General features: G+C 37.0%; 1 protein-coding gene across 2 annotated transcripts in view; it reads right to left on the reverse strand.

The window, feature by feature from the left end:
- Positions 1–15,464, reverse strand: part of SGCG (sarcoglycan gamma) — a 144,931-nt gene that overhangs the window by 97,836 nt on the left and 31,631 nt on the right. The window contains exon 2 of one of the 2 annotated variants that reach the window (XM_082487294.1): positions 5,400–5,491. The gene's annotated coding sequence lies outside the window, so the exon portion shown is untranslated. Of the gene's footprint in view, positions 1–3,511; positions 3,607–5,399; positions 5,492–15,464 lie in introns of those variants that run through there. The other variant, XM_082487295.1, reaches the window with a different exon arrangement.

Genomic DNA, 15,464 nt, shown 5'->3' on the forward strand with positions numbered 1-15,464 from the left:
CTGCAGGCTACCAATCTCCCATGACATATCCAATTTGGTAAACTGTGCTGCCTCCTCATACTGAAAGTAGACATGAAATCTGAAACATTGCAGATTGGATCAGCTAGTAAGACAACCAGGGGAGTAATCAAGACCAGTACGTAAATAATAATAAAGGGAATATTCAGGAAAATACTTCCAAAAAAATTCTGAGAATCACAGGAAAAAAAAAAAAAAAGGCTGCAATGGACCTCTGCAGATCTTCTGTTCTAGTTCAAAGCTGGGCTGGAACAGACCTTCAGATGTAGCTTGCCATCTACAGCCTCGCTAATGCAGCCTGGTCTGTGGTTACGCTCCATTGCCACAGCTGCTCTCTGCTGACTCAGCTTCATTCCACAGCATTTATTTTTTAAGAACCACTTCCATTTTATTCTGCTTTCAGCAGTCTGGAGTCACCACAACATGTTTTTTATTTACTTATTACTGCCCCTCACTTCAATCTCCTTTTTTCTCAAACCTGAGGAAATTGGGTGCAGTGGAACTTTGCAGAGCCGTCTCCTTCCCTCAGCAGCTATCACGGACAGAGGCTGTGCGCTCCTCAGAGCCAGGTCTAACAGCTATGGAATTCAAAGTAGGACCTCCGTGAAACTTTTAATGTGAAACAGAGGCCGACGTACGCTACACAGCCAGCCTTTTCTGAAAGCAACTAGTATCCATAACCAATAAGGCAATGATGCAAAAAGTCTGTATAAAATTTAATATCTACCACTTGCACTACTGGAAAGAGCTAAGGCGAAGAAAAGGTACTAAGACTTCTGTTCCTCAGAGCGCTGACCACACAGCAGACAAGGAGGAACTGAAGAGTTTTAACAGGCATTACTACAAGATGATTCCACCCCTACATTCCATTATTAAAAATACATAGATATGTGATTCTTACAGACAACATTCAGAACATACATATGCACACACACAAATCAACGTCTTAGTGAAAACCATGTGTTTTATGGCTAATACCAGCAATGTCCAACGCTTAGCACATACCAGACTCCATTTTAAAAAATATTGATGTACTTTACTTTATGTTCTTCTTCACATTCTTACACAGAAGTAGTACTTCATCCACCACAGAAACATAACCAACCACGGCACAAAATGCAGTAGCTGTTTAACAGCTTTTGGCAGATATACAGATAGGTTTAATGAGAAGACTGGCCCAGGTAGCCAAAGTCACAGATGAATTAAATAGTGAGAATATCGTTTAACCAGGATATTGAACTAACCTCTTACCCGAACTGCTATGATGCTTTTAGCCTGGTTTGATAAATAAAAAAGCAACCACCTCTATGTCACTGTCTAAATCGTCTGTCTTCCATTCCTTTCTCTCGCTCCTACAATAGCTTTTGAGCTTCTTGGCCAATTTCAACCAAACTGAACAGACAAGTAGAGGTCTCAGAAATGCTACATTCCTACAAACTTTCTGAAAATGAGACAGAAGAGAGAAGAAACCCCACTTATGTCTGCACTGAGAGACTGCAATGGGCAAGAAGACCTTATTAGATATCAGAAAACCTGTATGAGAGAAAGACCCTGTAAATGTCTCTGTTACAGAAAACCTGGAGTCACTGCTTGTTAAACACCTAAGACAATCAACTTTGAGAAATAAGTCCCCAGGAAATCCAGCTTACTGAATTCCAAGTCACGAAAATAATTAAAAACTGTAAGAGGTCTGGACCTGGGATTTATATTTCATGTAAAAGGCACTACTTTTCACAGGAAGGAATAAATCGCACAAGGCTATTCAAGCAAGAGGATCTTCATACACCCAACATTTCTGTGCCTTTAGACAGATGCTCAGGTTTGTATGATATACTATATCCATTTCTTTCTTTCAACTGTTGCTCCAAAACTCTTTTCCCTTAGCTTAAAACATACATTCTTGCATGAGTATTCTCAACACTAAGTATAGTCACACATGGGTACAATTACAAACCTGTTACAGTAAGGATGAATATTGTATCTTCATATTGTTACTAAAGCCTTATGATTACAAACAAAACCTAAAATATAACCTGCTTTTAACCACTTTTTTTCAAGCAGGAAGAGGTTGGACGTTACTAGCAAAAGTGTAAAGGTTTAGAAAAGAGATTTTAAATGGTTCCCTCTAATGCTGGGCTTAATTTAGATCCTTTCATTTTTAATTTAACTCTACACAGTGGTTCTTACCCTTTGGTGGTATTCTAGGACCATTTGTTCTTCATTATGTACTGGAAAGGAAGTCTATATCTAATATATGAATATCACAGTTGTTTAGAAGATAAAGGGACATTAATCTCAGCCAAAGTGGCACCAGTTGTGGCTATGCATCACAACCAAAACTTCCAAAATCTTAACTGACTGCAAGCTTTCAGAACTCTAAGGCACAAAGTTACTACAGTTCACTCACGTGGATTACTTATTTGGATGTGGCTATGCACCAAACACAGGTCATATCAGCCATACTTACCTAGGCCCCCTCCACAGACAATGGAGAGAGCCAGACACTTCTAGGACATGATTCATCTCCTGCTCAATTAGGATGAGATTTAAGACAGATAAGGTGAAACCACCCCTATCTCTATAAAAGGAGCCTAGCTGACTGGTGTTGATGCAGTCAAATCACATTCCTACACTTTGGCAATGTCCTGTTTTAGGAAGTTATGTGCTCGTTCTGATGCACGATACAATATGCCGTGCGAGCACCTGTTGGTGGAGAGACACCAAGTATCCTCCAATAAATTATTTGATAATGAATCAGTAACCAACTGATACCCAATTAGTAATTTTCTTTCAGTCAGTGAAATTATCCAAGAGAAAATGTATTTGAATTCAAGGAGATTACAAACATGTAAAAGGAGTTCTATATACACATATTTGGACGCTCCATATTAATTCAAGTATGCTTCACAGAAGTTAGAACTGATTTTGGTTCTGAGTTCCTCAGATAGAAGGTTATTATTACACTGTCAAGTCAGAAAGAAGTGTTCAACAGAAGCATGGATCCATTCTTTATTAAATTTAACTTTCAGTATGTGATTGATAGATAAACTGAGAAAAATTTAGAACTACAAACATCAGAGGTTTACAACTGCAAATCAGATATTTACACAAGTACAGTAATATGATATTGTAGAAGATTTAAAAAGTACTACAAGTTAGCTTCTTAATATTACACAAGTGCAAGTTTAAACTATGCAACCTAATACTGCATTTAATTGTAAAACCAAGTATAATTAAACTATCAGAATCTCAAATAATAATAGTATATAAAAATGAACACTTAAATTGAGGTACTAAAATAAATGACATAAGCATTAACGTGATCCTTAAATGAGGACAGAATCAGCCTGAAATGTTGCACAGAAAATGAGACGGGCGAGAAGCTCAATACATCCATGTAATAAGTAAAGAACAAACAAAACCCAACTCTATTATTAATATGCTAATATCTTCATACAGATATAAAAAGAAAGTAAAAAAAAATGCTACTTACCTTAGAGATCTGAAACAATTTGGACTTCTGAATAAACTACAATCAGTCTCTTCCCAAGAGAGAACTGTCTAACTTTTCCACTACTTTCAAATCTGGAGAGGAAGATATTTTAGGCCTGGCCAAATATCACTGGAAGAAAATTCGTTCACATGTTTGGCTGTGTTTTGCATTCCATCCTGTTGCTTTGGCATACAGACACAGCTAATTATAATCTGTGACATAAGAGGCTAATTCTACTGCTAAAATAGCTGTGTACTGACTCCAGAAATGAACTGCCCCACTGTAAGACATAACCAATCCATAATGCGTACTAAAATGGCCCAACCTGTCACATAACACCAACTGCTTTATTAAAATCTGAGAATATGCAGCTCTTCATAGAAGCTGCATGTAAAAACTATTAACATAGTCAGCTGCTAACAGCACACAATGCACAATTAGAAACAAAAAGACTTCTGCTTCCTTTTCTGAATCCATACGTAACATACAACTGAATTTTGATAGTCGTTTTTCTGAAAACTTTTAATTTTAATGCTAAAATTACTCTAACTATAATCTATACTGGCTGGTATATAAAGTCTCTTAAAAAAAAAGAAAATACATATAATATACCAGTAATAGTACATACAAATTTTATACAGTAACTACACTAATGATTACCAATCTTTCCAAAAAGGTTAAGCCATTCTTGGTATTTAAGAAAGATGCATATAAATACCAAGAGCTATTAAAAATAAAGTTGCATCTATTACAGGAATTATGAGAGATCTTTTGTCAGTGCTATTTAAGCTTTGAGTTCTCAAATGCAGAAACAAGAATTCCAGCCTGGCACTGCTTACATTAGACTGACTATACAAACACTGCCCAAAAGACTTTCCGTTCAACCTACAATATTTTCAAATCTGTGCTGGTAGCTGTCTGCAATTTAAGCAGCATTAAAACATACATTTATAAGACTTACAGAATAAAAGTTTTGTGCTATGTGAAGCATTATAATCATTATCCGTTTGTTTGGACAATTTCATTTCCCAAAGCACAATGTTTCCTTTTTTCTAGCCATACACTCACATTGTTATCATGCTTTAGATCATGAAGCTTCTATCAGACATTTAACAGCTGCAAATCATAAATTTAGGACTGACACAAATCCAACTGATCACAGGCTTACAAGATACTTTTTTCCCTTTATGAATTCTGTGGTCATTAATCCTTTATCAAACTCTGTTTACATATACAAATGGAGAAGTTCTTTTCTATACAGAGGAATTAATTCACTGCTATCTGACAAAAATGACAAATGTTTTTAATAATAAAATATTTATCAATATCTTTAAAAAAGCTTTTATATTTAATCTCATGGATTTACGAAAGATAAACTGGGATGAAAGCATTTGTGTATTGTGTTAACACCAAAGCTCTTCTTTAATTGAAATTCCCTGTAAGTATTAGAGGAAGAAACCTATAAATGCCAGATAGTTTGGAAGGGTTCATTATTCAGTCATTATTATAGATGATTGGGTATTCATGTCTAGGAATTTCCTGCAAACTCTTTTGTCCATTCCTGGAGAAAAGCAGAGGAACACATAAACCTGAACAGAAGACCCCCAAAAGCAACATTTTAACTGCATTTTAATATTTTTCCTTTTGGCATATTTGTAATTATTTGATTTCTCAATTTATAAAAAAAGACTGATTGACATTGTGCCCAGCTATACTAAGAGATTAGACTGTATCACCCAGTAGCTCTCTTTATGGACAGAACTTTCATGTTATTTTCCATGTATGATTACTTTTCTTGGTCTAGATTCATTATGTCTTTTGTCTGCTCTTCTACCTATCTAACATCTGCAAATTAGAAATTGTAAAAATGGAAAGAACAAATAAATACCTCAGTTAGTATCTTCTGAAGTTCTCATGAAGCAAGACTGAAGCAAGAGCCACTGTTGGTGAGTTCTGGATCATCTGAAGGAAGCTGTCTTCCTATTTAAATGCAAAAAATGGAAAGAGAAAGGACAAATTTTCATGAGTACGGGGGAAGAACAAGATATACTGCTGAACTGCCCTCCTGACTACTTTAACTGACAACATCTTACAGGCGATGGACCAAAATCCACTGAGCTTAAAATTGCGGAACTCAAATGAAACACTAGACACCCAGTGCCTGCTTGGACTGCAAATGCTCATGACAGCACTGTTTACTGTAAATGAGAAATAAATATTAGTCAGAAATCTACATGAAAAATAATAAAAATATTTCTGTTGCAATGTTAAAATTAGAATTTTTACAAAAATTCTGTGTATACCTACAAGAATTCAAGAACATCTGCTAATCCCTCAAAGTATGAGACAATAGAATGGCAGAGAAGCCAATGACTATCATGTATCAGTTTAACTAATTCATCTAACTAAAACAGACATAGGAGCCATTTAGTCCTATCCCTATCAGCTTCTCTAACTTTTTAGATACTTTGCAAGTCTGTGATATGTTTAAAGAGTGTGATAAGGACTTGTTAAGCAAAGGGCATTAGGGCAAAAGAAGAATATTCTAGCCTCTATGGAAAACAGAGTTTATCTTAGAAATAAAGTACTACACAAGAATTTTACAGTTAATAATAAGAAGAAATTTTAGCTTTATTTTAGACTAGACTAGACTAGAATATTTCAACTTGAAGGGACCTACACTGATAAGCTAGTCCAACTGCCTGACCAATTCAGGACTGATCGAAAGTTAAAGCATGTTATTAAGGTCATTGTCCAAATACCCCTTTAACACTGACAGGCTTGGGGCAGCGACCACCTCTCTAGGAAGCCCGTTCCAGCGTTTGGCCACCCTCTCAGTAAAGAAGTGCCTCCTAATGTCCAGTCTGAATCTCTAGTGATGCAGCTCTTCACCATTACCACGCATCCCGTCACTGGATACCAGGGAGAAGAGATCAGTGTATCAGTGAGGAGAGATCAGCAATTATTAAATTTTTAATTTAATTCTCCACATTAGATTCTCTCTAGTTGTGAAAAGGCAGTATGTGTCCATAGAGGCTTATATAGTGGAGTCAGGAAATAGATTCTTAGATCATCTGTGCAGTCAAAAGAGTACCTGGCTAGTACTGGAATTATGCTCTTACTTCATTTGCAGTGTCTTTCTCTTTGTGGCATAAAATTAGTCAGTCAGTCACACTCCCTCCTCAGAAAAAAAACAAGACACCCCAAGCCTCTTGTATCCCCAAACCTGCATTGCAAGAGATAGTTAATAACACAGTTAACTAAGAACAGAACTCCTCTACTGCTGAACAATTGTAGTTATGTGGCAAACAGTAAATATAGCTAAAATTAGGTTGTACTGATGTATAACTCCAGATGAAACAGAAATTTCGCTGTATCTAATATTAAAGGATACCTTGATAAAGGTTCAGAAAGGTCAAGTAGTACAGCAAAAGCAATTTATGTTAATGACAAAATGGCACATACTTTGGGAAAAAAAGAAAAATTCACATGAAAATATATACCTATTAGAATTAACAAATGCAAAAAAAAATAATCACACACAAATATTTATCTATTAGAATCACTGAATGCAAAAACCAAAATCAACCACATTCTCAAACAACTAAAGTGGGGGGTAGTTTTACTAATGGTCAGAAAATATAAAAAGTAGTCAGTTACTATACTTCTCTGGACTTCCAAGAACTGAGGGGAAATGTCCAAATGTCTGGATTCTTTTTCTTGTGCACGTTAGTCACTTCTGAGCTTGAATAATGATGCAACAGAAAAATCACCTTTTCAAAGAAGATTTTTTCCAGTTCTCCTGACCTCCCACTGCTGTTAGAGGCTCTAATATGATACGAACCAAGAACTGTTGGGAACAATATTTTTATTGTTTCCCTCCAAAGCATTTTGAGTTGGCTACGTTTGATGCTTTTTAAATTTGTAAGGGATAGGACAGCAGGCCATTTATTGATAGATTGAGACCTTGCCCTTTCCTAAGACTATGGCTATGGTGAATATCTAGAAAGGGATGTCTTCTTTTAAACCCGAGCAAAACAGTGAGCCAAAGGAGGACTGAATCCTTCACATATAAATAGAAAGAAACATTTTAAAGTTATTGTTGTACCTATATAAAGCTCTAAAAGTCATTGCTTTAAATAGTTACTTAAACAAGGTGGAAAATACTCCAATAGGAACCGATTGGAATATAAACACAGGACCCCCAAATATACAAGGCTTTAAGGGAGATCTGCCTACACCATTGCATCACAATGATACGTATGCGGAGGTTCAAAAGAGGTTTGAAACTCAGAATATTTATGTTTTATTAGAGCATGAACAAGAATAAACTAAAACAGAAAAATCTGAAAATGTCTATGTAAGACAAGATGAAAATAAAGGACTTATAAGTAAGTATCCAACTGCCCAGTGTGTCAGTGCACAGCAGGTCCTGTGGATGCTTTCTAGCAATTTTTCCCATCTATGAGCACAAACAGCTGGCTGTGGGTCTATTGCCTGATCACCTTAGCAGCATTGCAACCTCTGGTGCAGCTCCTTGCTGCCACACTCCTCCTTCTCTTGGATCTTCTGCTTGGATTACCTCTTCACCCGATTTGATTAAAAACTATTTAATTTCTGTGGGTTTAATTCGGTATGACCCTTTAAAGAGGTTAAGTAGTGAGGCAGCAAGTGAAAAGCTGCATGTGTACTTTGTGCTCACTGCTGGACTCTGTGCGAAGATGAGCCTGAGGGGTGAACTGAAATAGATGTAGGACAGCACAAACTGCTTTTCTAAGAGCAAACAAGCAAGCTCAGGTTTGTAGACCCTTTCAAAGAGTCCACTTGAGGAGGGAAAGACTAATTTGGATTCTGCAGCTTGCATGCAGACTGGAAGACACAATGGAGAGACCTTGCTGTAGCAGTATTCTAAAGGCAACAGATGTTGCCTAACTTAATACTGGGGAGAAAAAAACCACCACAGTAAGTTCATTATTTTGTGCACTGGGGTTTTTATTTTAGGGTATGATTCACTACGTACCTACTCACAGCTCCATCTGCAAGCACTCTGTGACAGGCAGAATAATATAGTTGTATTTGGTACAGTCTGACAAATCACTTCTACAACAGATGTCAGCAACACTGACAATCAACAGAGAACTGTGTTTCATGTTCTTTGGTCATGATACTCCCTTTTACACCACTTGTCCTTCACTAAAAACAAAACCAAAACCCCCAAACCCACTAAACATCCACAGCAGGGTAGACTAGTCTTCTGCCTTGGGATATCCGAACTCTGAAGAATTCAAGTGAAATACATGGCTATCACCCAGTATAAGTGGCTGTATAAAACAGAACACTGAATGACTGACCCTCCATGGTAGAACAGGTTTAATAGGTCGTGGAAACTCTGCATCTGTACCCATAATTCTCATATTGCATAAAGGTTTGTACAGGTACAAAACCATAGAGAATGAGAGTTTACCACTCTCTTTTGCATTCTTCTTATTTCTTTTATCTCCTTTCATTTTTCTTGTTTCCTTCCCTACTCAGAGATACCTAGTGTCTACTTCACTAGTTAGAATATTTTTTTTCATTCAGTACCAGCATGCATCCTCCCAGAAAGAAAGGAAGCACAGGAGCTAATTAAAAAAAAAAAAAAAGTTAAGGCACACAAGAAAAATGGTTCCTGTTCCAAAAGATTTAGAAGAAGAGAAGTGAAAATATGAAAATTACAGTGCTTTGGCCAGGACACTGTAACAGGAACCATGGTCCCAGAGCTCATTCCCTGACAGACTCCATGCCCAGAAAGTTTTAGTGGATTGCAATTTTATATTTGGAGCAACTGACTATTGAATTATTTCCATAGGAGTAACCTACATTAGTTTAATTTTCTTAAAACTGCAGTCATCAATAACAGCGATAAAAAGATGGAACACTAGTTAAATATTTAAGAGAAAAGATATAGTGTTAATACAGTGCTTCTTCCCTGTTAAACAACTGGAAAAAGTTATTGTGGGATGGTCATACTACAGACCAGCATGTATGCTCAAAGAGAGAGAAAGAGTAAGACTGGCTGTTTAGCTAGTATAAATTAAATGAATACATTCTTAATAATGTCTTATGAGTCCTACAGAGAACTTCAATTTCTCTTGTTGCACGGGTTCAGCTTTCAAAACCTCAGAAGCACTTCCAAAAAATTAACGAAAATTTAAAGCTAACAGAACAAAACAGAGGAAAATAAATAAAACTGAAGGAGGAGTTAACCCAAAGGTATGTTTTAGCTAATAAGTAAAATGTGGTCATTTACGTAACTAAATCTTGCTCCAAGAGAAAGGCGGATGTTAGCATAAATCAATGAGTGAGCAAAACAGGCATATATAGAATCTATACCCTAAATTTTATTTAGCAATAATCTAGACAAAAAGAAGTTTTAAAAATCTTCATTTTACATGATTGCTTGTGTTCACACATTCTGATGAATATTCAGTGTAAAAGACAAACAGGAATAATGAAGGCTTCAGCTATATAAGAAGTATATAAGAAGTATATATAAGAAGTATGTAAGTATGTAAGTATATAACTTTACATGATCTATTTCTAAACAATTTACACATAAATTTTATTTAGCAATAATCTAGACAAAAAGAAGTTTTAAAAATCTTCATTTTACATGATTGCTTGTGTTCACACATTCTGATGAATATTCAGTGTAAAAGACAAACAGGAATAATGAAGGCTTCAGCTATATAAGAAGTATATAAGAAGTATATATAAGAAGTATGTAAGTATGTAAGTATATAACTTTACATGATCTATTTCTAAACAATTTACACATACAAAACAGCACTTTGAAGTGGATCTGCTTAAAACTTTCTCTTACAGTGAGCTCCTCAAAGTAAACTAAAAGTTTCTTCATTTTAATTACACTATAAAACATAACTTCTTTTGGTTTTGTTTTTTAAAGAGAGAACCTGGAAGCAGCCAGGTAAGGCAGAATATAAATAGAGGAAAGCTTATAAACAGGTCATTTCCTGCCCATTTCTCTTTGTTCAAAGAGAACCCTTGCTCAAAAAGAATCCTTGCTTTCAGACCTGATGTCTGCCCCCTGAGTAATTTTATGAGTTGCAGAAAACTCAGAAGTTTCCTCCAGAATCAAGGAGCTTTCCATTTTATCACCTGTGAAATCTGACTTGCAGCTCTGTGGCCTTTGCAGCAATTTCTCCTCTTGACTGTTCCTCTGGAGCTGCAGGCTCCTAGACCCTTGCTGTGCTTCTCTCTGCCTTTGCACTCCTTGGTAAACTTGTGCTTTCTGAAATTGTCTTTTCTGGAGTATTTTTCAACGTCCTTAAGCAATGAACAACCTTCGCCACTTCCATGAGGTCTTACCTGATTCAGTCACTCTTATTAATGGAACACAGCAAGGAAGGACAACAAAAAGCCCCCAGGTTAGGCAGTCTGCCATACCCACCTATGTTCACATTAGCATCGTATGCAGTAGGATGAGTTAGCTAATGGACAAAAGGATACACTTTTCTTCAACAGTTTGCACAGTATACGCCACATTATAACCAAATTACGTGTTCTCTGAAACCAGACATACTTCCACTGAACGAAATAATTTCTTGCAGACAGGGTAGGAAAAGCTTTTATCCAATACTGATTATCTCCTGTGGGGTTTTTTTTGGTAGCCAAGAAAAAGCCATGTTCCCAAAGCATTTTACTTTTCCTTTAAAACTATGCTATAAAACTCTGAATGATTAATGACTTTCCATTTTACAAGCTGCCATTGCAAAACTGTTCTGAAGTAGATTACTCTTAATTTTGCACTCCAAATCATACTACACCTGATGAATCACTAAAAGAATGTCAGGGAAAACAAGCCTTAGAATTTTAAAATATGAAAAATGGGGGAGGGGGTGGTGAGAAAAGGCACGATAAAAAGCATTTTTAGTGCTATAAAGCAAAGCAGCCAAAACCACATATACATGAGCTATTATTTTGGAAACTAGAAGTACACGGTATTTGTAGTATTTCCATTTTTCACTCTGGAACTGAGTCTGAGTCCCTCACTTCTAACCTACTAAGGTCAGTTTAGACCTGTACCACACAGGTATGGAGTCAACCCAGCAAAACAGTTCACGGAAAGAATTCCTCACCTTGAAGGCCTGGGCAATCTTTGGTTAACAAAATGCAGCTATATTTTAAAATACAGTTTAATTTATCATTTTCTGAGATCACTCTATGGAGACCCTATACTGAACCATATTTAAGAATACCAGACTGATGTACTTAATCCAGAGTCACTTTTCTGGATCAAGATGATCATCCTCATCAGGCGGACAATGGAAGATCAGCGTTTAGCTGAGATCCTCAGGAGTTTTCACCCCTAGTGATGTTCTAGCAAGAGAAAAAGAAGGCCAATGGAAAGGAAGCAGAAAAAGGACAAACAAATTTTCTCACTACCATAACAAAATAGCAATCTGTGTTCCAACCTTCTGTGGCAGAAACTCAAACAGCCTCTAAAGAGCAAGAGTAGAAGTGTACAGTAAATCATCTTTAAGAATGTGGTTTGAAGTTCTGAACTTGTATGGAGGTAGAGCTTTAGTACCAAAGGTTAAGTCACAGCCCTTGATCCAGCAGATCTTTTTTGAGCTACCATTCACTACAAAGACTGTAAAAATAACAATTATTAATGTTAATAACACACCCCAACAATCTGTTGGCCCTACTGAGATTTTAGCTTTGCCAAAATGCAAGCAGAAAAATTAGGCACATGAGAAGTGTATTTAATTAGGGACTTGCCATCTGGCATAAGCAAGTAAATTACAAGCGTAGCCCTTTTAATATAGAAGAAGCTATAATCAACCGGGGAATAGACCATAAGCTATTTCTTGTTTGATTGAAATGCGTAAATTAGGTATGGGAATAGTGTAATTATCTAGTATTTTTAAGGGTTATTCATGAGGCTGAACTGTGGGCAACCATAGCAAGCAGAGTAACTATAGTAAGTGTTGACTTAAAACTGACAGATATAAATTGGTAATTTTGGCAGCCTTTAAGAACCTGACAACCTACCTTATTAAGCAAAGTTAGAATATACTTGGAAAATAAACAGCTGAATTAGTTTAAAGAAGAAATAAAAGCGTGCCTAACATCCTTTCTGGAGCAATGTTTATTATAATTGGGCATACCATTCTGACAGGCTGTTTTGAAAAAAAAAAAAAAAAAAAGAAAAGCCAAGTACAGAAATGGGCAACAAAATGAAGTAGGCTCTACTCAGCTGCCCTCACTGTGCAAAACAACTGGTTTGATTTTAGCAATAAAAATCAACAACAAATACCTAAGTTTCTCCTTTAGCGAACTTGTGATTCATAATATTTTAGGAATAACTAGTCAATTTAAGTTCTGGTTAAAAGTCCTTTTCCCTGATATTTTGTCAAAACATTTTACTTTACAACCTTACTCCTCACACTCAATTGGCTTTGCATCAGCTAAAGGGAGAACAACTGCATCCTGCTTCATAGGATCATCTTGTTTACCTTCTGGATAACTATACCACCTAGGCAGGCTGCTTTTCAATTGTACAGTCCAACACCCAGTCCATCAGCTATTAGCAAACAGTTGCAGTACCAAACATAAAGCCAAGTCACAGATCAGACCCTTCAGCAGGAAACAACTTGGGCCTGTTGGAGTATCTCCAGAGGAGGGCCATGAAGATGATCAGAGGACTGGAGCACCTCTTCTATGAGGACAGCCTGAGAGAGTTGGGGTTGTTCAGCCTGGAGAAGAGAAGGCTCCAGGGAGACCTTATTGCAGCATTTCAGTATCTGAAGGGCACCAACAAGAAAGCTGAATAAGGACTTTTTACAAGGGCACGTAGTGATAGGACGAGGGGGAATGGCTTCAAACTGAAAGAGGGTAGATTTAGATTGGACATCAGGAAGAAATTTTTCACTATGAGGGTGGTGAGGCACTTGAACAAATTGCCCAGTGAAGTTGTGGTTGCCCCATCCCTGAAAGTGTTCAAGGCCAGGCTGGACGGGGCTTCGAGCAAGCTGGTCTAGTGGAAGATGTCCCTGGCTGTGGCAGGGCAGTTGGAACTAGATGATCTTTAAGGTCCCTTCCAACTCTAATCATTCTATGATTCTATGTTTCCTGGACTATTGATATGAAGAGGCCTTAAAGGATGACCAGTGAGATATGAGTAGTCAGTGCCAAGCCTTTCAGGTTTTCAGAATGTGCACATATCTTTGGGGCTCTTTTTCTTTAATTATGGCTGTTAGACTTTATAATTAACTGTTTTTAACTGCCTCATAGGATCCTTAAAATTTGATTCTGGGCTTGGCAAAAACATCAGTACCAGACCACTTAATTTTTATTTTCTCAAACAAGCTCTAGTAGATACTTAATGCATTTCTCTTTCCTAATTAACTGTCCTTGATGTGCTTGGATTTTAAGCTTTTTCTAAAGTCAAGAACATATTGGTTTACTATCAATAGCCAGTAGTTATTATTTCATATAAAATTTAATACTTCTTGGCTGCCTGCTATATAATAGGCCCAAAATAAGAAAAAAAAAATATGAAGGAAACTGCATTTTAAAAACAGATATGCAGCCAGATTCATAGCTGGGTGCATGTCACAATATACGCAGTTATTTCCCAAAATTCCCCCACAAGTCTCTACAGGCTGCCACAGAGCAAAACAAACAAAAAGGATGGTGTTTTCTTAGGCTACTGAAATAGCTGAAGAAGAAAAGTTCTGGCCAATACTATATTCAGATTTTCTCCAGAGGAAGAAAGGAAGAGACACAGTATTTTTTGGATCTTTGTGTTTCCCTTAAATTTTTAAGACTGAATCAAGGAGGGATTGGCACTGTGACACCCAGGGGATCGAACAGAAGTTGCCTCCAGCCATGCTAATTTCCATGCCAGGGTCCCTGAATATGTCGGTAGCTGAAGACTGGGAAGGCAGGGAAGACAAAAACTGGGTGTTGTATTTGTGATATTCAGCATCCGGCAGCACATATGAATATTCTTCCTGCAGCAACATGGATGGCCAAGTGACTACAAGACATGAAGACAATGACTCACCTTCAGGTTACATATTCAGAAAACGTTTGGAAGGAGTTGAATGAAAAAGTGTTTGGACTGTTGCTGTCGCTGTCCTTAGGGCAGATTGTAACGACGCTTCATGTGAAGGCCATATATTGAGAGACCAAGAGAAGACCAGGTGGTAAAGCATTGTAGGAAAGTTTGACCTTATTCTAAGATCAACTAACAGAACTAATCTCACTGCCACAAGAGACAGACCCTGAACAAAGTAATGTTTGAGGCTGCTGTTTTAGTAGACAGATTGGCTACAACTACTATCTGCTGTATGCAGATACCACTTCTGCTCTTGATGTTTAACATGCAAGTTACAGGTTAAGGAGAACAGCCGTTAAGATTTGGAAGGCTCTATCTGTGAGCAACAAATCTGTACACACTGAACATTTTCCAGTAACACATTCCCCAGGATGATACAGGAAATTAGTAGACCCATTTAACCATACAAAGTAACCTCTACAAGTGAGGCCAATAGATAAAAAGATTCTGCATATAACTGTTTCTCTTCGGCCAAGTAGCATTTTATATCCTCATTTATTGCAAGAATCTTGTATCCTTCCCCTGTCTTTCACTGCAAGAGAATACATTTAATACGTCTCATTGCAGTAAGTGGTACTCTGGCGAGTACCAGCTGCCTTCTCTTAATGAAATTGGTGGTAGTGATGCTGTTTCTTCACTCGTGTTCAGATAATCTGAGATAACTATGTGTACAGTCCTGGATAGATGCTTGGTTAATCCTCAAACCATGTCTTAGAACTGAAAAATCATGTAAGACACTATATATTACATCTATGCATTTTAATCAAATGGATGTGGATCAGGACACAGAGAGATATATGAAATGGTCTGCACTAAGCATTATAT

Source organism: Vanellus vanellus (assembly GCF_965231255.1).
Source record: "Vanellus vanellus genome assembly, chromosome: 1".
Classification (NCBI taxonomy): Eukaryota; Metazoa; Chordata; class Aves; order Charadriiformes; family Charadriidae; genus Vanellus; species Vanellus vanellus.